This window comes from Heterocephalus glaber, unplaced genomic scaffold, assembly GCF_053883595.1.
Source record: "Heterocephalus glaber isolate CG9 unplaced genomic scaffold, H.glaber_assembly_v1.0 deba00001564, whole genome shotgun sequence".
Classification (NCBI taxonomy): domain Eukaryota; kingdom Metazoa; phylum Chordata; class Mammalia; order Rodentia; family Bathyergidae; genus Heterocephalus; species Heterocephalus glaber.
Genome location: NW_028258351.1, coordinates 11,598,716 through 11,625,854, shown reverse-complemented (window position 1 = coordinate 11,625,854; position 27,139 = coordinate 11,598,716). Strand labels below are relative to the sequence as shown.

The window sequence follows — 27,139 nt, the reverse complement described above, 5'->3', positions numbered from 1 at the left end:
ATGGATGATTGAATGACTGACCACAAGGCTCCTTTTGCTAGCACCATGTGCATACAGGATATTACGTGTGACTTTAAAATTGGTTTTCTCTTATTTTTCTCTTTGATTCTCAATAGCAAATTATTGTACAACAATAAACATCCTCTTTCTAGCATTCTCTTGTCTTCTATCTTTAGGTGTTAAAACTTACTATACCCAATATTATAAATATAGCATTGTATTTATCAGCTTAATTTTCATGAGCCTTAGCTTGGACTTGGGAGTATTACATCTTGTGATGATTTTTTGATGGGCTAGAGTCCTCAAATGGATGTTACACATTGTTGGAGTAGATATAACAAAGAAATAGTTAATCTTTTTTGTTTCAGTTAAAATTTGTCTCTCTTTCTCTGTCTCTCTGTCTCTCTCTCTAACTTTCCATCCTCTCTTTGTTTCTCCCCCTTTCTCACTCTCTCCCTCTCCATCTCTGTCCCCATCTCTCTCCCTTTGTCCTTCACTCTCTCAGTTTAGTTTAGTTCTGAAGATATTTGTAATTTTTTTGGTACTAGTGATTGAACTCAGGCCCTTCACATTGAGTTACATCCCTAGCCCTTTAATGTTTTTTGTTTTTTATTTTTGTCATTTGAGACAGACTCTCACAAAGTGGCCCAGGCAAGACTGCAATTTGTGATCCTCCTGCCTCAGTCTTCTAAAGTGCTAGGTTTCGGGTGTATTTGTACACTTCTTTTCTAATATCCATTTATTCACAATAGCACCTAGGAGGTGCTTGATTAACATTGGCATGAATGATAAAATGAACAAAGCCACCAATTGTAACAAATATAATATTTGGGGTGGGGGAATGCTGATGACGGGGAGCATATGCATGAGGGGAAACAGAGGGTATATGGGAAATCTTTGTACATTGCTTTGCTGTGAACCTAAATTGCTCTAAGAAATAAAGTTTATTTTACCAAAAACAGCAGAAAGTATTGTGACGAGTGGAAATACCATAAACCTCTGCATAAGAAAAACCAAAATTTAATATTAATTCTATTTCCTATAGCCATCTTGGAGAAATTCCATGGTTGAGTATTATCTGTAATATGGAAACAATACTGCATAACCTATATGATGGATTTTCAATATTCTTAGTCTAAAATATTTGTCAGCATACATTCTTGGTCATCATATTTTAATGTTTTAAATTTTCATCAAAGAATTTTAAAACTGTATGCTTCTAGACACATTTTTTAAAATGTGCAGACATGAGATTTAGAGGGAAATCATGTTATTTAACCACCAATTTTGTACAATTGTGCAATTATGAAAAATAAGAACACCAAGTGCTATTTTTGTTCAGATTTCCTATGCTTGACATTAGAAAATCCATCTTGGGCTAGATTTTTTTCAATTTTTCACATATTACTTTAAACTTATTTTTTGACCTATCCATGGTTGACATAGTGCAGAAAATTAAAATTTTGAGATCTTGAGTTTCATATTGCACTATAATTTGTTTATTAGCTACAATCATAGCACAATACATTTAGTAGATACAATGAATTTTATCTCATAGTCTCTTGCATAGCCTTTATGACTAGTAACTCAATATTAAATATGGCATATCTACTGTAATAGAAATCTAGAAGAGATATAAATGTTTATAAAGGTAGTATGGGAGATTTGAAGTCCATATTTTCTTGATCTTCTGTTTATTTTTATATATTCTGTCTTTTCAAAAATTTTCATCCATTGATTAATTCATTCTAAAAGTATATATTAAGCCTTTGCTATGTCACATACTGTGCTAGGCAAAAAGCATCCATTGAGGAGTAATACAGACATAATTCTTGAAATGTGTTCCATGTATATAGTAATGAATATGGAAGTAAACATTTAGACATATTTGTAATTATAAATTGTGATAATTCTATTACAGAAACAAATAGGGAGCAGCATTTGGATTGAATGTTAGTAAAGGCTTCCAGGAAGGAATCATATTTAGTGAGATTTGAAGAATGATTAGGAGCCAGCTATAAGAAAACTGGAATAGAGTATCTAAACCAAAGACATGTTCAAAGGTCCTGAAGTGGGAGAGAGCTTGGCATATTTGAGTTGCTGAAGGGAGGCCACTGTGGTTAGATCATAATCCCGTGTGGCTAAGGAAACTAGAGAAGTAGGCAAAGAGTCAGATCATGTAACACAGATCATATAAAAAGCTTGGAATTATTTTTCCTCAAAAGCTATGAGAAAACCATTGAAAGACTTTCTACATGTGAGTGACCATATTTCTGCTTTCAAAAGATGGTTTTAACTGCTATGTTGAGAACAGATTGTTAAAGATGAGTAGAGGCAAGGAGGTCTATGTGGACACTACTGCTGATGAGAGATGATACATGAAGGTAAGAATTAGATGTATGACATAACTTGGAGACAGAACTTGCAAGGCTTACTGATAAGTTGAATAGGAGGATTGAGGCAAAAGAACATATGTTAAGGAAGACTCCAGATTTTTAATTACGGCAACTGATGTATGCATTTGCATTGTTTTTTGACATAAAGAGTAGGTCAGGGCAGGTCAGGGAGTGTGGGGGAAGTTAGAATGGGGAGTATAGTTCTAGTGTAAGTTTCAGATGACTGTGAGATTCCCACTGAAGATAACAAATAGACAATTGCATATTTGAGTTTGGAGCTTAGATGATAAGTTTGAGGTAGACATAAATATTTGGGAGTCATCGTATAATAGTTGATATTTAAAATCCTCAGGCAAATAAGATTAGAGAGAGAGCTCGCACATGAGAGCAAGGGAGAATGAACAAGTTCAAGTGAGACAAAGACTAATTCCTTAATCTTTTGAGCATCTACATTATTATAATTAATTTAATTTTCTAGCTAGTTGGATGTTATCTGACAATCACAGAAACTTCCACATTTTTGTATTCTCTTTTCACAGCTCATGAAGACAGCGAATAAACTAAGCCCAATTATAAACTTTTTAGTTAATATGTTAATTTGAAAACTCCTTTAATAAAATATCTTTCTTTAGTATATTCATAATCTTTTCTGGAAACCAGGCATTATTTTGAAAACTTCTTTTTTAAGGGAATACAAATGTAGAAAGTGGAAAAACTGGACCAAATATCAAATTTCCCACAAACTTTCACAGAAGTTTGTTTACCATGACAGCCTGTCACAACTTCTGTTCTTGCTCATAACCTCTTCTAAAAAACAGAATGGAAAGGGGAAGAAGGGACTTTTCCTTTTGATTGGGACTTCCAATTAATTTAAATTTGCTTTATTTAGGTCACATATCCTTTACCAATAGTAGAAGCCAACTGATGTTTGTTTAAGTAGGTAAAGATCAGCTTTTCTTCTGGACATGTGGCGTTTAGTGGACCCTTGACTTACAAACTTGATCAGTTCCCAAGGGCTGGTTGTAACTCAAGTTGGTTGTAAGTCAATACAGATGAGATCTGGATGTTTACCTGGGTACACACTATAGATAACGAGAGGCAGATTAATCTTCCATTAACTTAATTAACCCAAGTTGTTCGTATGTCAGGCCGGTTTAACTTGATTGTCCACTGTGGTTATTTTTTTCCTTGTTTCTATGTTTCTTCTGTGTGTTTCTTTGCAGGTTTTTGTGCTAGTTGCACGTTGTAAAATTTTTTATTTAAAAAGTTAAAAGCCATTCTAGGTGGCACATATCTATAATCCCAGCACTGTAGGAGACTGAAGCAGGAGGATCTCAAGTTGGAGCCCAGCCTGGGTAATTTAGCAACTTGGGGAGACCCTATCTCAAAATAAAAGAAATATAAGAGCTGGGAATGTAGCTCAGTATAAAGGCTCTGGGTTCAATCCCCAGTACTGTGACCCCTTCCCCAATAAAAAGCCTTCCTACACAATCCCATTTCTCTTGGGTTTCAAGTCAGTATTTTTCTGTTTTTAGAAAATCAGGCAGTATTATTAAAGTATCTGTCTGACATAAGAGTTTTCCTTGTGTTTTACTAAGCATTTCATTTCAGTATGCTATTAAATATTCACCCATTGATGGACGTTTGGCCTCTCCTTTTCCCTCTCCCTCTTCTTCTCCCTCTCCCTCTTCTCTCTCTGTGTGTCTCTGATTATTTCTTAAAATTCTGGAATCTGAACCCAAGATAATGAGCATGTTTAAAACTTGATACAGGAATGAGGGCAGAGGGAGGGGAGGAGAGAAGGGGAAGTAAAAAGAATATGTGGTATGTACATGTACAGCCACCCACGATGAGTGTGATCATTATGTACTGCAAACATATACTGATAAAAAGTTTTAAAAATTAAAAAAGGAAAAAAATGATACAGTGTCATACTACTTTTCAGAAAAATTCTACCATTTTTACATTCTCAGCAGTTAATGTATGAAAATTCCTCTTTTTCTAGCTTTGGAAACATTTGTAGTCTCTTATCTTTGTTAGTCTGAAAGGTGAAAATTTATTTTATTTTTATTAAGTAGGATATGTTTTCTGATTTTTAAAAACTCAAATGTATTAGGAAGCACTAACATAGTGCTTTATTATATAACCTTTATTCTACACTGGCATGGAAAGGAGTTCCGTACAAATGGCTGCAAGAGAGTATTTTTTCAAAATTTGCTATCCTGAAAAACTAGATACAAATTTCAATTCTGCTATGAACTTCTCAAGCTCTAACCAGTGTTCAGTAGGACATTAACATTCTGAGTCCAATGTAGAACATAAATTTGCCCGTTCTTTGAAAACACTTGAACACAAATGGAAAATTCAACAGCACTACTTCAGTGATTTGCTTATAATCCACCAGTGGGCAAAAATGCAGGCAGGACTGCCAGCTGCTCTGCATCTGCAAACATTTGTGCAGAACTAATTTTAATAGCAGATGTTGAAAATATTAAAAAAAACAAAAAACCCTGCAAACTCCCCTCAGAGAAAGTCAAACATGTCCCGTGACTTCTCAGATGCTCCATAACCCTGTCAGCCAGAGTTTCATTCCTAAAATACCATATTTTGCCTCTTTTGCTTCTCATGTTAGTTTTAGAAATGCTTAGGGAAATCTAACTTCTAAAGTCTTAGTACTACTTCAGTTGGCCCCATGTGATGTTATCATGAATAGAAGATTCTTTGTCTACAATTAGAGCTCACTCATGAAAGATTCCACTTTGATCTTCGAGGTACTCAGATGTTTTATATACATCTAAAATAAAGCTTATCTTTTTCATTTTATATTCACGTATTGTATAAACTAGAGGTAATAAAGAGAAATTTTAAGAGAAAACTATTATTTTTGCTTACCAGTTGGACAGTGAAAACATAGTAATTCCAGGAAGAAATTGCTGAATCAATGTCTCAATGATGCACTTACAGATTTTGGGTCATTACAGCTATATTCCAGGTGTCCAAAGGTGCTTACACAAGTATAGATGCCTGAGACACCAGGCAGGATCTTTGCTCAGGTGTCAGAACTTAGTCAAATCTAGTTCTTTGTGGAACTAGCTTACTGACAAAGGCCAAATAAATTATCTTACTTCTGTGCCTCCTACCTCTGTGCCCTGGTCATCTAGATTTCTTCACAATGAATGGTAGTTTTCATTGTCATTTTCTAGAATTACTTTATGCATAGACATGTAAATGTGTGCGTGTGCACATACATATTGTCATGCTTTTTTTCTTTTATACTAGTACTAATGATAGCATGCCACAGACAATATTCTTTACTTTGGTTTTTTTCACTTAGTCTGACTTAGAAATACTTTCATATTAGTACATAAAATTGTCCTTGTTTTTACTTATTCCTAGATAGGATTCCATTGTATAGATGTGCCATAATGTACTCAACTACTCTTTGGGCTTTTGTTATTATAATAAATGCTACAATGAATAACATTGGGAAAATGTCATTTTAAATAATTATGATAAATTCCTAGAAAGCAAATTACTGGGCTAGAAAGTGTTTTATTTTTAATAGACATAAAGCTAGGATGGGACCCAAAGGTTTAATCTAAACTTGAAAAGAGATAAAGGTCATAGTTATCTGGCCAGAGATTCTGATCTGGGTCATTAGATTTGATAAGTGTAAAATCTTTGTCTTCAAGTAAGTAAAAATGGCAACAAAAGTGCTAACTGGTTGCTTTTAGTTTGATGACCAATGAATTATATATTTTAGCACCTAAATGATTTTCTTATTGCCATGGATAGTTCAAAGATATTACATAATACTAAGAAAGTTTATTTGTTCAACTTGTTACCAACTTAAATATTGCTGTGCAGTTTTTTAAAAATTAGTAGGGCCAGGGATTTAGCTCAGTGGTTCTGCTTCCTGCCTTGCAAGCACAAGGACCAGAGTTTGATCCCCGGTACCAAAACAAAAAAAATTAGTGACTGGGGCTAGGGATTTAGCTCAGTGGTTCCACAGCCTGCCTCGAAATCGCAAGGTCCTGAGTCAATCCCTGATAACCATCCCCCCAAAAAACAAACAAATTAATGACTGACATCTTAAACAACATTTTTTCTTAACTTTTCTTTTTTTTTTTTTTTGAGATGATACTGTGTTGCCCAGGCTGGTATGTAACCCCTGGGCTTAAGCAATCCTACCTCAGTCTCCTGAGTAGCTGGGACTGCAGACATATACCACAGGACCCATCTAACATGTGATTTTAAACTTATTTACAGTGCACTGGGTATAAACAGTTATTGAGTTGCCTTGCATGAAGACATTATTCTTGCCCTCAAGGAGCAAATTTAAAGTTTACAATCTAGGCAAAAATTTAGAAAAGATTCTTTTCACCCTTTAATGTTATATCATGATCTGTGCTTTCTATATTTTAAAAATCCATTTATAATTATTTTCTTTTACAATTTGTGCTTTTTGTATAGTGGATAAGAAATCTTTGCATAATCCAGTGTCACAAAAATTTTCTCATGTATTTTCTTCTAGAAGTTGTACGTATTTTTTTAACCCTTTATAGTTGTCACAGCTGAACTTCCTTAGAATTATATAATATCCTTGAACTATCCATGGCAATAAGAAAATCATCTAAGTGCTAAAGTAGTTTATTGGTTGGTCATCAAACTGAAAGTAATCATTTAGCACTTTTGTTGCCATTTTTATGTATTTGAAGAAAAATATTTTAAAATTATCTAATCTAATGACCCAGATCAGAATCTCTGGCCTAATAACTATGACCTTTATCTCTTTTCAAGTTTAGATTTAACCATTGGGTCCCATCTTAGCTTTATGCTGTCTCACAGTTGTGAAGACTAGGCCCAGAGAGGTTAAAACAGTTTGTTGAAGTTCATTTAGATGTAATTTGTCACCATGTCTTCTGGTTCTAAATTCTGTGCTTTTTCCATTGCACAAGTCTGTCACACTAAGTAAAACCGTAAGATTGTTATAGTAGTAAAGCCCATGTAGGTTTAATATATTCTGAGAGTCATCATTTAGTTTATCAGTTCTCAAAGCCTTTACTTCTTTTATTTTCTGCTTGGATTTATTATTTGTTTAGCACATCAATCAAATGACTACTAAAGGAGAAACTGTTAAACTTAATAATTAAATATATTTTCAGTTCCCTCATAGAAATTACTGCCTAATTACTTGGATTCAATAAAAATATGATTTATAAACTATAAATATAAGAATGCATATTGAAGAGTCAGCCAGCAGATATTTGTTGAATACCTATTATAAATGCTAGGAACTGTACATAGTTGATAGGTAAACAGTAATAAGGGGATTAGATAGGCTTGATATTTTTCTTCAAGAGACTTGTACTATAAAGGAACAGCTTTCAAATTCTTGTGACTGAGATTAACATAAAAATGTATTTTACATTATGACCCAATATGCTTATATAGGGGCTCATGCATGGGTACACACACAGGAGAACTTTTATGAAACAGTTCTTCCAACATGCTCTTACTGTGATATTTTTTATTCTATTCATTCAAAAGGGATGGGAGTCCTGGAGGTGTACCTCAGTGGTGAGTACATGTTTAGCGTATATGGTGCCAGGGGTTCATCTGCAGGCCCAAAATGACACAAAACAATAATAGTAAAAAAAAAAAAAGGATGTTTCTCTAAATCACCAAATTACTTCTATAAGCTGTTAATGGATTATAGCCTAAATTTTGGAAAAAATACTTATTTGAGTAGATTTTCATTACCTACTACATTTTGAGGGAACTTTCGTACTGGGAGAACTTGAATATGACATTTGCCTCTTTAGATTCTAGCTGCCTACTTGTCAAGAGGGACAGAGAATATAGCTACAGTGTTCTCCCCTAACACAACAAATGTTCAAAGTCTCAAAGGAGGTGCTAACTTCTTAAGATTTTGTAGCTCTGGAAATTGTATTACTTCTTTGGTTCTTCTCAAAATTACCTGGCTCATTAGAGATTTAGGTGTAAGTGGAAAGTAACTAAGGAAATTCATCATTCATTTTCTCTCATGCTAAAATACACTCACATGCACAGAAAATCTGAAAAACTCTTTCAGTAATGAGATTTATAAGTAGTTTTCTTCATTTGCTTGGTTGGTCTTAAGGAAACCAGGTGTACTGAGTGGTACTACTTGTTTAGATATAAAGTATGAACAGTCTTGAGAAGGGACTTTTATAAGTCCTAACCACAAGTGATATTTTATTAGAATATAAAATTGTTTCATACAGCTTCAAAACACAAGAGAAATCCAACATCATTCATGATAAAAATCCTGAAGAAAATAGGTGTACAAGAACCTTATCTCAATCTAATAAAAGCCATTTGTGACAAATCTACTGCCAACATCATATTAAATGAGGAAAAGCTGAAAGCTTTCTCCCTAAAATTAGAAAGTCAAGGATGTCCACTATCACTACTCCCTTTTTAATATAGTACTTGAAATATTAACCAGAGCAATCTAGCAAGAGAAAAAATAATAAGAGATACATAAATAAGAAAGGAAGAAGTCAAATTATCATTATTTGCAGATGACATGATCCTCTACATAGAAGACAAAAAAAATTCCACCAAAAGACTCCTACAATTAATAACCAAATGCAGGATACAAAATCAACACACAAAAATCAATAGTATTCCTGTACACCAATAATGGACTCATCAAGAAAGAAATGAAGAAAAAATTCACAATAGCGCCAAGAAAAATTAAATATGTAGGAATTAACCTAAAGAAGTGAAAGACCTCTACAACAAGAGCTACAGTACTCTGAAACAGGAGACTTGGCTAAAGAGAGCATCAAGAAATGGGATGACATTCCCTGTTCCTGGATAGGCAGAACCAATATTGTCAATTGGCTACAATTTCAAAACAGATATACGATTTAATGCAATCTCAATCAATATACAATAGTATTCCTCACAGAACTAGAGAAAACAATACTAAAATTCATGTGTAATTAGAAGAGACCCAGAATAGCAAAAGCAATCATGGACAAGAGCAAAGCAGGATGCATCACAAACCCAGACTTCAGCCAGGCATGGTGGCACATCCCTATAATCCCAGCACTCCAGAAGCTGAGGCAGGAGGATCACTGTGTATTCAAAGCCAACCTTGAACTTGGACTACATAGTCTCCAAAACAAGAAGATGATGCAGAAACAAGCCCAGGCACATTCAGCTATCTGATCTTTGACCAAAGTGCTAAAAACAAACAGTGGAGAACAGATATCCTCTAACAAATGCTGCTTGGAAAACTGGATATTCACATGCGCAAGATTGACTCTAGATCCATATCTCTCACCGTGTACTAAACTAAGATCAAAATGAATCAAAGACCTAAATATTAAACAGAAACACTTAATCTACTGGAAGATAAAATAGGTAAAACTCTTGAAGATGTAAGCATAGGCAAGGACTTTCTGAACAAAACCCAAATTGCACAAGTAATAACATCAAGAATCAACAAATGGGATTATATAAAATTTAAAAGCTTCTGCACAGCAAAGGAAACAGCCATTAGAGTGAAGAGACAATCTACAGAATGGAAAAAAAATGTTGGCAGCTATTCTTTGGACAGAAGACTAATATCTAGAATATGTAGAGCTAAAAAAAATTATACCCCCCAAAGCAAAAGACCCACTCAAAAAATGGGCAACTGAAATGAATAGACATTTCTCTGAAGAAGTACAGATGACTAATAAATAGATGAAAAAAAACTTCAACATCACTGGCCATTAGAGAAATGCAAATTTAAAAAAAACAACTGAGATTCCATCTTACTCCAGAAAGAGTGGCTATCACCAAGAAATCAAATAATAACAACTGTTGGGAGGCTGTGGGGAAAAAGGAACCCTTCTACATTGTTGGTTGAAATGTAAACTAGTACAACCACTATAGAAATCAATATGGAGGCCGGCCCCTCCCCCCGGCCACCCTCCACGAAGTTGCTGCCTCCCCCGGGGCCAGCGGGCCCAGCTGTGGAGAGGGTGCGGGCGCCGGGCATTGCGGACAGCGGGTGCCTGGGTGCGGGGACCCAGGAGGTGGAGGCGGCGGCTGCGCCCGGGCCGTCGCCCCCTGCCCACCCCTCCGGCTGGGTGGGGCTGAGCGCGCGCGGGGACCATGCCCTGCGGCGGCCAGCCGGCGTGCTAATGCTCAAGCGCGTGGTGATGGGCGACGGGGCTGTGGGCAAGAGGTGCCTGCTCATGAGCTACGCCAACGACGCCTTCCCCAAGGAGTACGTGCCCACCATCTTCCACCACTACGTGGTCAGCGTCACTGTGGGGTCAAGCAGTACCTCGTGGGACTCTGTGACACGGAGGGACAGACTATGATCATCTGAGGCCTTTATCCTATCTAATGACTGATGTCTTCCTCATATGCTTCTCCGTGGTCAATTCAGCCTCGTTTCAAAATGCGAAAGAAGAGTGGGTACCGGAACTTAAGGAACATGCACTAAATGTACCCATTTTATTAATAGGAACTCACATTGATCTCCGAGATGACCCCAAAACTTTAGCAAGACTGAATGATTTGAAAGAAAAGCCTGTATGTGTGGAACAAGGACAAACTAGCAAAAAGAGATAGGAGCATACTGCTATGTGGAATGTTCAGCTTTAACCTAGAAGGGATTGAAGACTGTTTTTGATGAGGCTATCATAGCCATTTTAACTCCAAAGAAACATACAGTTAAAAAAAAGAATAGGATCAAGATGTATAAACTATTGTTTGATTACGTGAAAAACAACTTCAGTGGCCAAGAAAACTGTCAGTTTCTCTCAGAAAGCATATGAAATGTTACAGCGATACCCAGACCTCTTGTAATGAAGCCATTTCAAACTTGAAAGAAAACAAAAACCTGTCCTCAGAATTCTATAAAGAATTAAGAATGTTCCTTAAAGGTCTAAGAAGCAACAAACAGAATCTAAAGCCACAGTGTATTATAAATACTTTATTTCAACTAGAGGGTACAGTCTCTCAGGGTTTTCATAGTTTAAAAAGCTACAATCACATCATGTTGAAACTACATTTTTTTTAAAAAAACAACAACAGTGCTGTAAATGGAACTTCTTGGCTTTGACCATATACATTTCTGTACATCCCTTACGGAATCTGCAAAAGAAATATCTTCTCCCTTTGCTCCAGTTAATTATTCTTGTATGTAAGTTGCTTTCTATTCCAGTATATCCAGAGTGGTGAAATAACAAGGCCAGCCACGTAGCCAAAGGTTGCTCCAAGTATACAGGAAATGGGCCATAACTGAAGAGAGAATGTATGAGATCAAAAGTGAACAAACGTTTATTATTACCTGAGCACAAGTTAAATGTAAACTAAATATTTCTATATTAAAGCTTAATATGCTTTCTTAATGCCAAAAGTGTAATAAAGTCATAACTGCATTTATCATCAACACTAAAAATGTACACATTTTAGTTAATGTGGATTAAACTGTACCAGGGCTTCTGACAATTGTAGATTTAGTTTGATGTTTCCCAAATTGCATGAGATGCATGCTAAATTACAAATTAAAATTTTGGGTCAGACTTTGCCGTAATCATGGACTCAATTTAGCTTTCTGAATTAGCTGGTAATTTTTTAAAAATTCCCACATTGGCTGTGCACATCAAATGATGAGAACTGTGTATGCTGACCAAAAGAGAACGTTGATTTATGTTAAAGAGGCAAGACCTAGAATCTAAGCATGTTACATGGAATTTAAAACAGAGCAGCTGCTTCTGTAATAAAACTGTTGTCACCTTTCAGATACAGATATTGCAACTATAGCAGAAGTTATAGAACCACAATTTATGTACACACTCAGAATGTAAGTTAAACAGAATACTACTGGCTTCCAAATACCTGTTCTCTCCAGTTGTATTACATTTCACAATATTCCATTAAGCCAGAAGTAGATAATGTTGATTTAATTAATCCCAGGGCGGTACATATTTGTCCCAAGGTGAAAAGCTCTGCTTAAAAAAAAAAATTGGAAACAAATTTTTCATGTTCATCTGTAAAGCTTATGTGGTACTGGAGCCATTTCTCATCATCATCTGAGGGAACAGGCCTTAGTACTGTGTTAGAGGTGAACGTTCTTAATGACTGGTCCTGTTACCTAATCTACCTTCTTTGGTCTGCTGTGGATCTGCTATGTTCCAGATGCCACACAACAGATAGTAGTGCTAGACAAAGTGTGAACCACCTAATGCAGTTTAGAGATGCATAATCTAAACCACAATTTCCCCTAACCTTCCTTACATTTAACTTGCTGTTGCCTAAATTATGATTTGGTTTTGGTAGGCTTCTGTTAATTTTTATGATTTGTACTTACAGCTATGTGTATTGCACAGATTGCATAATGGAACACTTAAACATTTATACTTGAAAATGACAGCCTTAAATGCTTATATCAGTCACAAATCTAGGATGTACTGTCTTTGTATTTGAGCTTTGTAGAGATTTTTTAAAATACAAGCATCACCCCCCCCCCAAAAAAAAGAAATCAATATGGAGATTCCTCAAAAATCTAAAAATAGTGGGCCGGGGATTTAGCTCAGTGGTTCTGCTGCCTGCCTCTCAAGCGAAAGGTCCGGAGTTCAATCCCTGGTACCAAAAAAAAGCTAAAAATAGAAATTCCATTCAACCCAGCTATTGTCTTTCTAGGTATCTTCCTGAAAGAGTTAAAGACATCATATTACAGTGATACATGCATACCCATGTTTATAGCAGCACAATGCATAGTAACTAAATCTTGGAAGCAGCATCAATAGATGAATGAATAAAGAAAGTGTCTCATTTATACACAAAAAAATATTACTCTGCCATAAAGGAGGATAAACTTGAATCATTTGTAGGAAAATGGATCCACCTTGAGACAATAACATTAAGTGAAATAAATCAGACACACAAACTTAAATATCGCACGTCTTCTCTTATCTGAGAAGCCCAGAATATAAAGAGCAAAATAGAAAAACAAAAAAGAAAATAGGGAGATAGAAATCTTTTGCAAAAGGGAAAGGAGCCAAGAGATGAAAGGAATGGGGAGGAGAAAGGAGAGGGGAAGGGGATGAAAAAATAATTAGGATGTGTTATATACATGTACCAATTCCCCACAAGGAATATCATCATTAATTATTGTAAACAAGTACTAATAAAAATAATTGAAAAGAAAATTACAAGAAAAGTCTATTGGTCCTGAGATCATTCCCTGGTATGGGGTTGGGGGTGGGGGGGAGACAGACAAAAAAAGTATGATTTATTTTAGTTGTTATTTGAGGATTAGAGGAGAAATTACATTGCTTCAGAAATTTGAAATTAGACTATTTAATTGGAAGAAGTTTTATTCTATGACACTGTTTAACTGATTTCTACTCAAATTGAACCTAAAGGTTACATTTTTTTTTTTTTTTTTTTTTTTTGCTACCGGGATGGAACTTGGGACCTTGCACTTTTGAGGCAAGTGGTGGAACCACTGAGCTAAATCTCCAGCCCAAGGTTGGATTTTTTAAAGTAGAGATTTTAGGCCAGGCATGGGGACATATACCTGTAATTCCAGCACTTGGTAGGCTGAGGCAGGAGGATTGCTGTAAGTTTGAGACCAGCTTGGGCTACATAGTGAGTTCAAGGCCCACTTGAACTGCGTAGTGAGACCCTGTCTAAAAAAGAGAGAGAGAGATTTTACACTCCCAATAGGAGTGTAACTACAATAGTAGAGCAATTTTTATTTTGAATTTAAGTACCCTCTTTCTTTTGATAAATTCACATGGGCTATTAACATTGATCTTAGGTCTTATAGAAAATATGGTCCTGATGTAGAGTCTCTGCGGAGTATAGGGCTCTACTGTGTTTTCTGATGAGTTGGTCCTCTTTCTAATGGAATTATTTCATGTGGCAAAGGGATAATAGTAAATTATCATATTTTACACAATAATTTTTAAGAAACATGTGGCTTAATTACCAACCCAGGATACCAGTGTTGTTCTCATACTAATATTTGTTCTCCATCCAGACAGTGAGAAAAAATGAGAATAATAAAATGATCTTAAGACAACTGTCAAACTAAAGGCATCTCAAAAAGCCTTGTTTATTTTTCCCCAGTCAGATGAAAATGGCATATTTGGAAAGAATTTCCTCACTTAAGAGAAATAGAGTTCATTCTCTTCAAAGGTTATGGTAACATGAAAACTAAGAGTTTCTCTACATAAAATGAACATTTCTTTCAGAGAAATTATCCTTCAAGAAAGGAAATTTCTGCCAGGCGTGGTGACGCACACTTGTAATCCCAGCACTCAGAAGGCTGAGGCAGGAGGATTGCTGTGAGTTCTAGAACTACCTGGGGCTACATAATGAGTTTGAAGCCAGCCTGAACTACATAGCAAGACCCTAACTCAAAAGACCAAAAAAAAATTTCTGCCTGAATATCCTGATTTCTTACAATCCTGCCTGAGCTCAGACAACTTCTGGCTCTCAGAACCTGAATGATATCTATAGGGTGTACCTCTTGTGACTTTGCTTTGCCTGGGCGGGGGCGGGGGGGGGGTATCTGCCTAGGCCTGGAGTTCTTTGTAGTGACTAATATCTCATGAAAGAAGTCCATGCTTAAGCTCTAGATTTTTCGTTAGGAAGTTCCTGTGCTTTTGTTATCTATCCTTACTGCCTGTGAGGTTTTAGTTTCAGTCAGGCCTATGGTGTATGCAGAAGTTGACACAGACTTTGGACCTTCCTGTGCTTTGTTCTGTTTCTGAGGCCGGGGGTGGGGCTGGGGCACACTACTGTTAAAAGCAACTCCTTTTCTGTAAGTTTCTTTTCAGGAGGGTGTCCTTCTATGATGGTAACCAAGAGATCTTGTTCACAAGGATCTATGTTAATCCCTGGCCTGGGTGGGATGAGTCTTCTGTATGACTTGTGAGTTCCCTAATCTTTCATCCCTTCCTTGATGCTGTTTTGGATTTCATCTCCTCCTTGCACTTGTTAGTTGGGGCTAAATTCTTGCCCTGGCTTTTCCCTTTGGCCTAAAGCTTAGAGACCCAAGGTGTTTCCACATGATGAAGAGTATCTGGAAAGTTGCATTGACCCAAGTGGAAACAGTCTAAAGGTGGGGGGACTCTGAGACCTTAGAAGCCAAGCTAACTAAAGAAAGGGGCGCTGCAAGACCACAGCCCTCTGAGAAGACCTGGAGTCCTACCCAAATCTGGGCTCTGATTCACCAGAAAGCTGCTTTTTAAGGCAGTGGGATTCTACAAGCCTGTGACAAATATTTGATAGAGACCCTTCTCTGTATTCTCTGTGATAAATGAGTTTTGTCTGATCACCTTGTCTCCCATCTGCGTGAGTATTTTTCCTAAGTCTTGACAGTCTTACTAGCGTGCCAGCCCCTGAAATGTGGGTAACTGAGGAGGAAATGGCAGACTAGGGCAAAATTGGTAACTAGGTTTCTCTTAATCTTTCAGCAGTTTTGTGGATTCAAGAATCATGAGGGGTGCCCTGCACTGTCCTGTACCTGAAGCTAAATATGAGTTTTATATGGTAGGGGTTAAGATCAGGGAAGGAGGACTTCCTTGAGAATATAAGAGGGGTATTCAGGAGATTTAGATGGTTGGTAAAGCTATTTTTCCAAAGACTAGTTCACCTGAGGTTTATAACTTTTTATCCAGATCTTCTAGGCAGCTTCTCTCATTGTAGTCTGGTTAATCAACTAAAATGGAAAAATGACCTTGCTACATAAAATGTGAGGAGATCTTGTGAGAAAGCTATATAAGATATCAGGCAGACATGGTGGTACATCCTTGTAAGTCCAGCACTGGGGAGGCTGAGGCAGGAGGATTGCCATGAGTTTGAGGCCAGCCTGGAACATATAGTGAGTTCACAGCTAACCTGAACTACATAGCAAGACCCTATCTTTAAAAACAAAACAAAATAAAACAAAAGCTATATAGAAAATTAATAACAAATACAAAATAATTCATTCTACTTCCAGTTTGGCCTATTAGTTTAATTTTAATAATATCTACCCTTCCTTGATAATTAACCTAGATTCCTCCTCCAGTACTAGAACTAAATCTTTCAGTTCTATTATTTATTAAACAAAGAATCAAGCTTCTTTACTTGCAGAAAAATAGGTCTAATCCTTTGTGTTAAGTAAAAACTATTCTTTTGACAATCATCTGAAACCTGACTTAGTAGTGTCTCAGGATTTTATCTCAGTAACAGTGATCTTTCTGCATTTATCTTATTTTCCTGGCACACATCCCTAGGCAAATGTTCAAGGGAGATTTTTCTCTCCTTTCTTACTCAGTATCTTCTTCAAGCTCCTCTTGCTTTCTGAAGTTCCTTGGGTTTTCTTTCCTGTGAAACCTCTATTCCCCAAAGACATACCAGACTTCACCTCTTTGCACACTCCACAGAAGCATACAGTAATCATATTACATGGTGTACACATTAGCATCTCTAAAACCCAGTACATTTCAGTAGCCCAGGTTCCATGTCAAACTACACAGAGTTTTTAAAGATGTTTATGTGGCAGCGGTCAGGGAAGTTGATGGTTGTATTTAAGTGACAGATAGTTTTTATATATTGGTCTGAAGAAGGAAAATAACTAAAATTCTAAGGTTTTAAAAGACCATAAGTAAAGATAATATTAGGTGTTTTACCAAATAAGTGGGGCCCAAAAGAATTATATGCTTTTAGCACACATGGAGTTTAGCTTGTAGTGCCTCCTTTTTTGCTAGCCTGCTGTCACCTCATAAAGTTGACAGAACTGAATTTTTTAAACTCCTACACAGAACAGGAGGGGAAGAAGCAGCTAACTTGTTAATTGTAGAGGCATAATTAAAAATGGAATATGAATGAGTATTTGATTTGCCTAATTAGAGACAAACCAGCCTCTATAAGGATTATATTTCATTTGTGAGCCACTTAATTAGTAATTATAAACATAAACCTGGGCCGGGGATTTAGCTCAGTGGTTTTGCCCCCTGCTGCACAAGTGCAAGGATCCGAGTTCGATCCCTGGTACCCAAAAAAAACAAAACAAAAACCCAAAACTTTCTCTTTCATATCTTAAAATTCTAAGGCTGAGATATTCCTGCCATTTTTTTTTCCTGTGGGCTTTTAGTAAGGATTGAACATTTACTACTGGTTTTTTTGCTTTTCCCTGACATATGAATTTATTGCTTGTTCTTGCTTTTGTGGAAGATTACTTTTCAGAACCTGTCATGGTATCTTAGTGTACAAGTTACATGGTACCTTAGTGTACAAAAATACAGGTAATGACCTCCTATGAATAACCTGTGCATGTAAATGACTAATTTTGTATCTTATTGAAGATATAACACCTTCTTTTCTACTATCAATTGAAAGTTTAGAAATGTAAGCATCATTTAGGAATATTTCTGAATACACATAAACTTCCAAATAATCTTTGTATAAACTGAAAACTGCTTATTTCCAATTAGTTGATTTCTCTGCACTGGTCTCAACATTGCCTGCTTTGCTTCCTTATTTTCTTCTTTGAAAATTTATTGTCCTTCGTCCTGTTATTCTTTATCTCTGAAGGCACTGATTTTTAATTAGTCACAAATTGACTTTGTTCTAGATCTCTTTACTATATTCTCTTTGTCTTCAACTGTTTGTCTTTTGCACTCTTATTTTAAAAAAAAATAAAATCCATATGAGTTCATTGATATATCTGGTAAGAATTCCAGCAAAGTCTCTTTCTCATTCAAGGAATGATTTTTTAGAATAATTCTAATTTCTTCTTGAAATCCATGGTTTTTCCTTAAGCTGGGGTTAAAAGTTCTTTATAGCTCTGACAGATGATACAGTGTATTTTAACTTTTAACTCATGATAAATTATCCACCAGGGGAATCCCAAGTGTTCTGTATCCCCAATACTTCATATTGTGGATTATGAAACTGGATTGTAAAGCTTTCCCACAAATTTAAAGTGCTGATTCTTTTTCTTCTCTTTAACTTCTGATGTTAAAATAATAAATATAGTTATCTCAGCATAGCAGCAGTGATTTAATTGTAGTGCTGCAACAGTCTTAATTTGTAGGAATTACTTCATACTTCTTTTAATTATAAACTTACTATTTTAGCATTTTAGTATTTTTTCAAAGTCATTACAAAGTAATTGGATCCCAACAGTTGCAGCAATGTGCATGCTATCAGGCATAGGAAATGTGGGCCCTATTCTTTAAGTACATAAAATCTTACAAAGTTAGGATTCTTTCCATTGAAAGTACCAGAATACTCACTATTATGAAGTGGAATAAACTGACATTTTTAATATGAAAAACCCAAAGGTAAAGCAGTTACAGAGTTTGTATAGTGGCTCAGTGTAATTATCAAGGTTCTGAGTTCTTCCCATCTTTTCTAGTCTACTATCTTTAGCATGCTCTGTTTTCCTTGGGCCTTTCCTTTCAAGGTCATGAAGTGACTATCATGGCTCTAGACATAATTGTCTTTGGTCACTGCACTCAAATATACAGAAAGGTCAATTTCTTAAGTCTTCTTTATGAAGGTGGAAATCCTTTCCCACAAGCCCACAGTAGACTTGCTCTTAGGTCTTATTGATGACTAAGATAGGCTCCAGGGTGGCAAAAAAGATAGATATCTGGCATTGTCAGCCTGAGTGTGGGACTGATAGGTGAAATAGGTGAGAGGTGACTATTGAGTAGATAATACAGAGGGTCTGGCACAGAGAGACAAAACCATACATAGATTACAATTCTAGGCAGTTTATCATTAGATTGAATTGTGTGCTCCAGGCCAAGATCAGCAAGCTTTTTCTGTTAAGGGCCAGGTAGTACATATTTTAGGCTTTGCTCACCACATGTACTCTCTGTTGCATATTCTTCTTTAACTTTTTTTTAAAAACCCTTTAAAAATGTGATAAACATTCTTAGCTTGCTGGATATGAAGAAAGAAGTTGTGGGCCAAAGTTGACCTACAGGCTACAGTTTCCCAACCTTTGCCTACTCGAAACTTCAGAGGGGACTTTGCACTTCAGTGAAATTGAAGTCATCATTAAAAAATTTTTTTCACTAAGTTTATTGGTACATTTTAGGTATACAATATGAAGTCACCAGTTTGATGTTTCCTGAAATTCTGAGATGTGAGTGGTACTTTGAAGGATGGATAAGACTTAGATTGAGAGATGTCTACCTGCTAAAGTTCGTAACAAGCAAAGTTACCATGACGCAGTCTGTGTTACATGCAGAGTGAAGAGCAGCAGAGTGCCTTTGCAAATGAAGTGGACAAATTGCAAGCCAGAGTTAGAGAGCACTATGGCATGAGTACCTTAACTGCTTCAACCACCAACAGGCCACCCTGCTAAGTAGCTCTGAGAAATGAAAATGCTGTTAAAGCCTCAATATTTTGACTTGGAGCCCAAGGGAGGCAGTGTTTCATGTAACAAACTGGCTCTTCTAGTAGGAGCTGTTACTACTAGAACTAATTAAAAGACAAAAAGCATGTGTTTAGAAGAGTGAAGATTGTTGATTTCTTAACCATACTATAGACAAAGATTATAACTCAACTTCAATTTGTGTTATTACTGGCAAAGAGGAAGAATTGCAACAACTAATGCTAAGGCACTTATTCACTATTCATTGAATGTCTACTATGTTCCAGGCCCTAGAAGTACAAGTTGAGAAGGTCACAGTGTAGAAGGGGAGAAAGAATCTACATAGAAATAATAAGGGATAGAAAATATATGTGCAAGGAGTTTTACATGCCTAGAAGAAGGAGCCTGTAAAATCCTGATTTAAACTGTCATATTGACTCAGCCTAATTATTGCTGTCCTTTAATAACAATATGTTGTATCCTTAATGCAGTACTAGACAATTATCTTACAGCTCTACCATTGATCATAAAGAGGTCTGTGTAAATACTGTGATTGGATCAAATCCAAATCATTGTTTCTCCACAATAAACAATTTCTGACATTCTGCTGGTACTAGTAAATTTTTAAGATCCCCTTTATGTACAAAATATATAGCTGTTTCCCTTTGTATTGTACTTAATTTTGTGCTTCCCGCCATATTGATATAAAAAGTGGGTTCTAAAAAAAAATTATTTCCCCACCAGTAAAACTTTTAGAGAAGAGTGCCATGGTAGTCAGAATAAACATCCTCCAAAAGAAAATCTAATCCTAATCCCTGGTAAACTTGTGAATGTTTTATGTTATATAGTAAAGGAGGAATTAAAGTTGCAGTTGGAGTTAAGGATCCTAATCAGATAGCTTTGAAATAAATTATCGTGGATTATTTGGATGGAAGGCAATATAATCAATTATAAAGGTTGTTGAAAGTGGAAGGGGGATACAGAAGAGGTCAGATTGATGTGATATGAGAAGTCAGCCTACCTTTACTGAGATTGAAGATGAGGGAAAGGGGCCATTAGCCAAGGAATGTATGTAGCTTCCAGATGCTAGAAAAAAATCAAGAAAATAGATTCTCCCTGTATTAGGTTTGAGGGCTGCCATAAGTAACATAGACCAGTGTCTTAAACAATAGAAATTTATTTTCTTATAGTTCTGGAGTTGAAAAGGCTGTGATCAAGGTATTGGCAGCATTATTTCTTCTAAGGCTACTTCTCTTGACTTATGGATGGCTGTCTTCTTTTGTCTTCCTGTGGTCTTTCCTCTGAGTGTGTCTGTGTCATAATCTGTTCTCATAAAGATATTAATCATATTGGATTAGTGCCCACCTATGTTGGATTAGGGCCTACTCACTAGGTTATTAAACCTCATTTTAACTTAATTACCCCTTTAAGGAGTCTTTCTCCAAATAAAGACATATTTTGAGGTGCTGGGGATTGAGACTTCAGCATATGAATTCTGGGATACACTATTTAGCCCATAACTCTGCCCTAGATTCTCTAGAATCTAGGCTGGGTTCTGCCAGCACTTTGATTTTAGGATACCTGGCCTCAGACTACAAAGTAATAAATTTATGTTAAGCCATCAAGTTTGTGATAATTTGTCACAGTAAATTAGAAATCAAATATAATTATCATAATTACAAGTAGCCTGAATCTATTATTAAGAGACTGATTTACTGAATTGTAGAATAGCTATACAATGAAGTATTATGCAGCAATCAAAAACTGTAAAATATATGTCAATCAGGGGAGGAGAGGATAAACAAAATGCAGTATATAGACACAATGGAATATCATTGAACCTTAAAAAGAAAGGGAATTCTGACACATGCTACATTATTCACGAATCTTCAAGATATAATGCTAAATGAAAACACCAGTCACAAAAAGACAAATACTATACAATTTCATTTGTTTGAGGTATCTGGAGTAGTCAAATTCATAGACACAAAAGTGAATGGTTGGGCTCAGTGGCACATGCCTGTTCTCCTAGCACTGTGGGAGACTGAGGCAAGAGGATCACAAGTTTGAGCCCAGCTGGAACAATTTAGCAAAACCTTCTCTCAAAATAAAATAAAAAATAAGGCCCAGGGATTTAGCTCAGTGATGCTGCCAGCTGCCTCACAAGCCAAAGGTCCTGAGTTCAATCCCTGGTACCAAAATAAAAAATAAAATAAAATAGGGCCAGGGATTTAGCTCAGTGGTTCTGGTGCCTGCCTCGAAAGCACAAGATACTGAGTTCGATCCCCGGTACCAAAAATAAATAAATAAATAAATAAATAATAAAAGGGAGCTGTGGATGTAGCTCAGTGCAAAGGCCATGTTCAATCACCAGTACTGCACCCCCCCCCAAAAAAAGTGAATGATGGTTGCCAGGTTTAAGGGAGTAATAAGTTATTTATGATTTTATAGTAATGAGTTATAAGTTATAGAGCCTAGAGTTTCAGTTTCAATTTTGTGAGATGAAAAAGCTGTGAATACTGGTAGTACATAGCCTACTAAATTATACACTTTAAAAATGATTGGTAAATTTTATTTTACTACAATTAATTTTTTTAAAAAATAGTGAAATGAAGATAAGTTAAGGCAAGGAGAGAAAAATAGCTACAGTTGCTTTCATTTATATATTTTAGAGAAAAAAACATCTCCATATATAATTCTTGTATATACATAGACTATCTTTGGAAGGTAGTTAAGAAAACTGGCATGGTGATTACTTCTGAGGGTTGTGGAGAACTAGAAGGTGGGAGGTCAGGAATGGGAGGAGGACTTAAATATCTTTGATGCCTTCTGAATTTTGTTTACCAGTGCTTTGTTGCATGTTGAAATGTTTTTTAGGTCTGAGGATGTAGCTCAGTTGTAGAGCACTTACTTGACTAGAATGCATGAGACTCTGGATTTCATCCCTGACACCACAAAGTGTGGGTGGGGGTGGCAAAGAATGAAAATGAAAAGGGAGGGAGGGAGAAAGAGGAAAGGAGGGAGGGAGAGAGAAAGAGAGGGAAGGAGGGAAAGAGAGGGAGGGAGACAGGGCAGGGATGAGAGCAGGGGTGATTGATAGACCACTGCAGCCTATCATCTTGCAAAGGTGTGGGGCTTGCAGATCTTGTTCCCCCAGTAGCCTCTCTGCACAAGGACTGTGCAGAGTTTGGCCAGGATGATGGCCCCTTGGTGGCACTGACTACCTCTTCGGAGCATTTAACACCCAGACCAACATGACTATTTTAGTCCTTGAAGGCAACAATGCCTTGGACCTGGTCTGTTGACCTGCGCCAATTTGCTTCTGCACCAGTGTAATCTCAAAACTTCATTTTTGAGTGATTCCCCCAGGAAAAAGCAATGATCTCAGACTCATTGATGGGAAGAGAGAGAGACAATTCTCCTCCAAGGATTCCTTCTTCATGTCCTTGACCAACTAGTCCAGCTTGGTGACAGAGATCCACTCCTTGTCCTCTCCCTTGCTACTCAAGCCCTGTGGCCTCGGCCCTAGCCCCTACAGAGGCTTGAAAACCTCTGCCACTATGGAAGCCTATTGGTATCATCTGTCATTTTGTATTTTCCCAAGGAGGAAGTGATAATATATTTTCAAAATTCCTAGTTTCCTTAAGTACATCAGCAATATATGAACTTAGAACAGTAGCAAAAGTCAATAAATGTTTTCTGTTTCTTAAAAACATATAACTTATGTCAGAAATAGAATAAAGGGCATTTAACCATATCAAGAGGAGTTGAGACTATGGAATTATTTCTTAACATTTCTGCCTGCAGTTTGTTAGGTAACTACACAAGTTAGATTTTAGCACTCTTAGTACATGAGTTCTTGACCCATACATTCCATGGCGATTACAACATTTTATTACTATAATTGTTGTTTAGAAATGGTTCTTGCTATGTATAGGTGTGTTTTTCTTCCCAGAAATCTTAACCCCAGTTTTTCTTCAAACAATACTTGGACAAAGGGACATATTTCAGCCAGGCATGGTGGTGAACACCTGTAATCCCAGCCCTTGGGAAACTGAGGCAGGAGGATCACTGTGAGTTCAAGGCCAGCCTAGGCTACACAGTAAGTTTAAGGCCAGTCTGGACTACATCAAGTGACTCTATCTCAAAACGGGGGCTGAGGGGGGAAGAGCATATTTCAACAGAGACATATTCTTATCTTTGGGGGTTTTATATCTCCATTTTTAAAAAAAGCTTTTACTTCTTCAGGTCAGGTATCTTCCCATTTTTGTTTGATGTTATACTATAGCTAATTCAGCACCCAGAAAAGTGTTGAGAATATAGTAAAGGTATAATAAATTGTAATGTATGATTCATTATAAAGTCAATACTTACAGATCATGTAAGAAATATGATTTTTTTTTTTTTTTGTACCGGGGATCGGACTCAGGTCCTTTCACTTGCACAGCAGGCAGTGAAACCACTGAGCTAAATCCCCAGCCCAGAAATATGATTCTGTATTGAGAAGTGAGACATTTATAATTTGGTTTAAGCAAAATCTCCCTAGAATGTAAAAGTTTCTTAAAAATTAGAATTTTAACCCAAATATGTAAGCCTTTTGCATGTAGGAGGGAGCTTATTATTATTATAGCAATATTTGTTATTATTATTAGAAGCAACATTAGTAGTAACATCGGTAGCTAAGTAATGATAAGTGCTTTTCCTATGTTATCACTCGTAAAATCTTTCCAACAGTCTTATTAGATAGAAGCTATTGCTATACCTATTTTTATGGATAAGGAAATTGGGCTAGAGAAATTAAGTGATTTAATTTCAAGATCATGAGGCTCAAGATCACATGGCTAGTATGTGGCAGAACCAGGATTGAGATCAATTTAGTTTAAGATTTAGGCTTGGCCCTTCCAATGCAAGAATAGGAATTTGACTTTGTCCTTAAAATTCCAAAGGGAATTAGGGAAGTAGCCAAGGAGGCATTAAAAAGAGAAAAAAAGAAAAGAGAATTGATATATGCACTCTAGGGTGGGGAAGATAACCATCCTCATGCTAGAAAAGCATTAGCAGAATTTCTACAATATAAATTTCAGACAAGACCAGATTGAGAAGTAAGACCCTGCCAACCTGACAGGTACTATATATAAAAGCCCATCAAGGGAATAAGTTAAAGAAGCATCCTTTATTCCTAGCTTACTAACAATATCTGAAATCAGAAATAACTATTTTATCAAATATCTTTCAGCAACCATTTAAATAATCTTATAGTTTTCTCTTTTGACTTAATATGCACAATTATACTAATAGAGTTCCTAAATATTCATTTATCCTTACCTTTTTAAAAATAGTAAGTTTTATGTAATCATGAGCATGACATTTCACTCTGCAGAACCCAGGAACAACTTAGGAATTGGAATTATCAGGTACCTCCGAAAGTAGGGAAAAGAACTTGAAATCTCTTTCATCTTCCTTTTGATTTCTTAGAACTTAATTTAGAACTAAATATGTTGGTTGCAAGTAAATACTTGTTCCATGAACCAATTATGTTGTAATTCTATAAGCACACTTAAATGGCTATTTTGTATCCAAATGAATTTTTTAAATTAATAAGCATGCAGTATAAAGTCTTAAAACAGTAATGCAAATATAGTTACAGAGCCTCTTCCTTCAGGATCATTTTGAGCAAACTTGTGTAAATATGCAGAAATACTTATAAGGGGGAAAATTGTAAGATCTTAACTAGTGTAATTGGGATTGATTTTTATGTTTCTCTCTTTTCAGTTTTTATATACAGTAAAATGGTCTTTTGATATACTTAATATTATCTGTTATCTGTTGTAGTATGAGAGCTTTGGAGAATTGAAAGTAATTCTGATCTCTTATCTTATTCCTTCAAATATTTTGTTAAACCTTTAGCTTTCTTACTGTAACTTCTAGAAGTTGTTGGGTATTTTGTAGACTGATTTTTTTTTAAGCCAAGTGGAAAGTAAATGTTATTATTTTTTTACCCCTCCCAAATGCAAGCGAGTAAGGAATAAAGGCTCTTGTATATGCAGGCTGTTAAAAATGATTTTAAATATTTTGGATATTTCTCTTTGCTTTCTAAAAGAGGAAGAGAAAAGTATAATGGCCAATGAGACTTGGTTCTCGACAGGAAAATAAAAACTAGACAAAGGATCAAAGTAGACAGAAGGAAGCAAACCAGGAACAAGTTAAAAGAAATAGTAACTGTAAGCTTTACTTTCTTTCATTCAAGTTTATTTGCACTCTAAAACTCTTCATCTCAAGTATTCTGCAGGTTAAACACAGCCTTGCTTTGAAAAATAAAGTAGTTAACAACTTGTGTAGCCATAGAGTATATATGACTAAGTGTCTGCCACTGGTAGTAAGAAGTTTTGGTGACGTATGCAAATACATTAGTGGTCCATCTGAGAGTAACTCAGTTTCCAGCAATGTTCCTCAAACAGCAAACATTTGAATGGACTCTAATGGGTTAGGGTTGTATCTTTTTCTGTCCTCTTTTTGGGTTGTTAGTTATAGGAAAAAACACTCTTGTGTTACCAGCTAATTGTTTCACTCTTTTGTGTCACCAGCTAATTGTTTCACTCTTTTGTGTCATTCTTCTTATCTTATCTTCTAGACAGATTTTGAAACAGAGATTTGAGAATGGAAGAAAAGGTTTAAATTGTTTTCTGGCATCTGGCAGGGAACTTGGGTAGGCCATGTCTTTTGGCTGTTCTTATAAATACTCGTAAGCAGTGTTCTAAAGAGATTAGTCAAGTCATTTAATCCCCTATGTTATATTCTAAAGTCTATCTCCAATCACATCAAATATGTAGAGTCTGCTAAAATATATGAATGCATCAGAAAAAGAAAAACTTGTATAAATATTTAAATACATCATGAGATTAATACAAGTTTGGCCTCTACAAATATGAGAGTGCTCAAAGTGGTGGCCATTAGCTTCCAGACATTTATTAGTATGACAAACTGCTAAAGTTTGTATACTTGTTTTAACAGACTCTGTATATCTTTGGATGGGAGGATAAATGAATATAAGCCTATGTCTAGTCTAGGAAGAGTTCACATTGTGAAGGGTTAGTAGAACTATCCATACAGGAAAAAAAATAAAATAAAAAGATGGCCCATTGCTTGAAAACTACAGAAAACGCTTCAGCTAATCTTATGTTCCTTAGTCAACTTTCTAATCACCTAGTCACTTTGTTGGCTGTATTCTTTCCAAAATAGTCATTACTAATCAGAATTGTTGCTTCTTGCCTAGGAGCTAACACTCATTCAGTGATTTCGGCTGGCTTTCCCCTTCATAATTATGGGCACATTTGTTTTGATCTCTGAAATGATCTTGTTTGTA

General features: G+C 36.0%; 1 protein-coding gene and 1 pseudogene across 6 annotated transcripts in view; both read left to right on the top strand.

Annotated features, from left to right (window-relative positions):
* Positions 1-27,139, top strand: part of Ssh2 (slingshot protein phosphatase 2) — a 303,918-nt gene that overhangs the window by 39,216 nt on the left and 237,563 nt on the right. The window lies entirely within an intron of this gene.
* Positions 1-27,139, top strand: part of LOC147823840 (rho-related GTP-binding protein RhoQ pseudogene) — a 49,091-nt pseudogene extending 21,952 nt beyond the window's left edge. The window contains exon 1 of the transcript XR_015443284.1: positions 1-27,139. This exon is cut by the window's left edge and continues 21,952 nt beyond it. The product of XR_015443284.1 is annotated as a rho-related GTP-binding protein RhoQ pseudogene (transcript).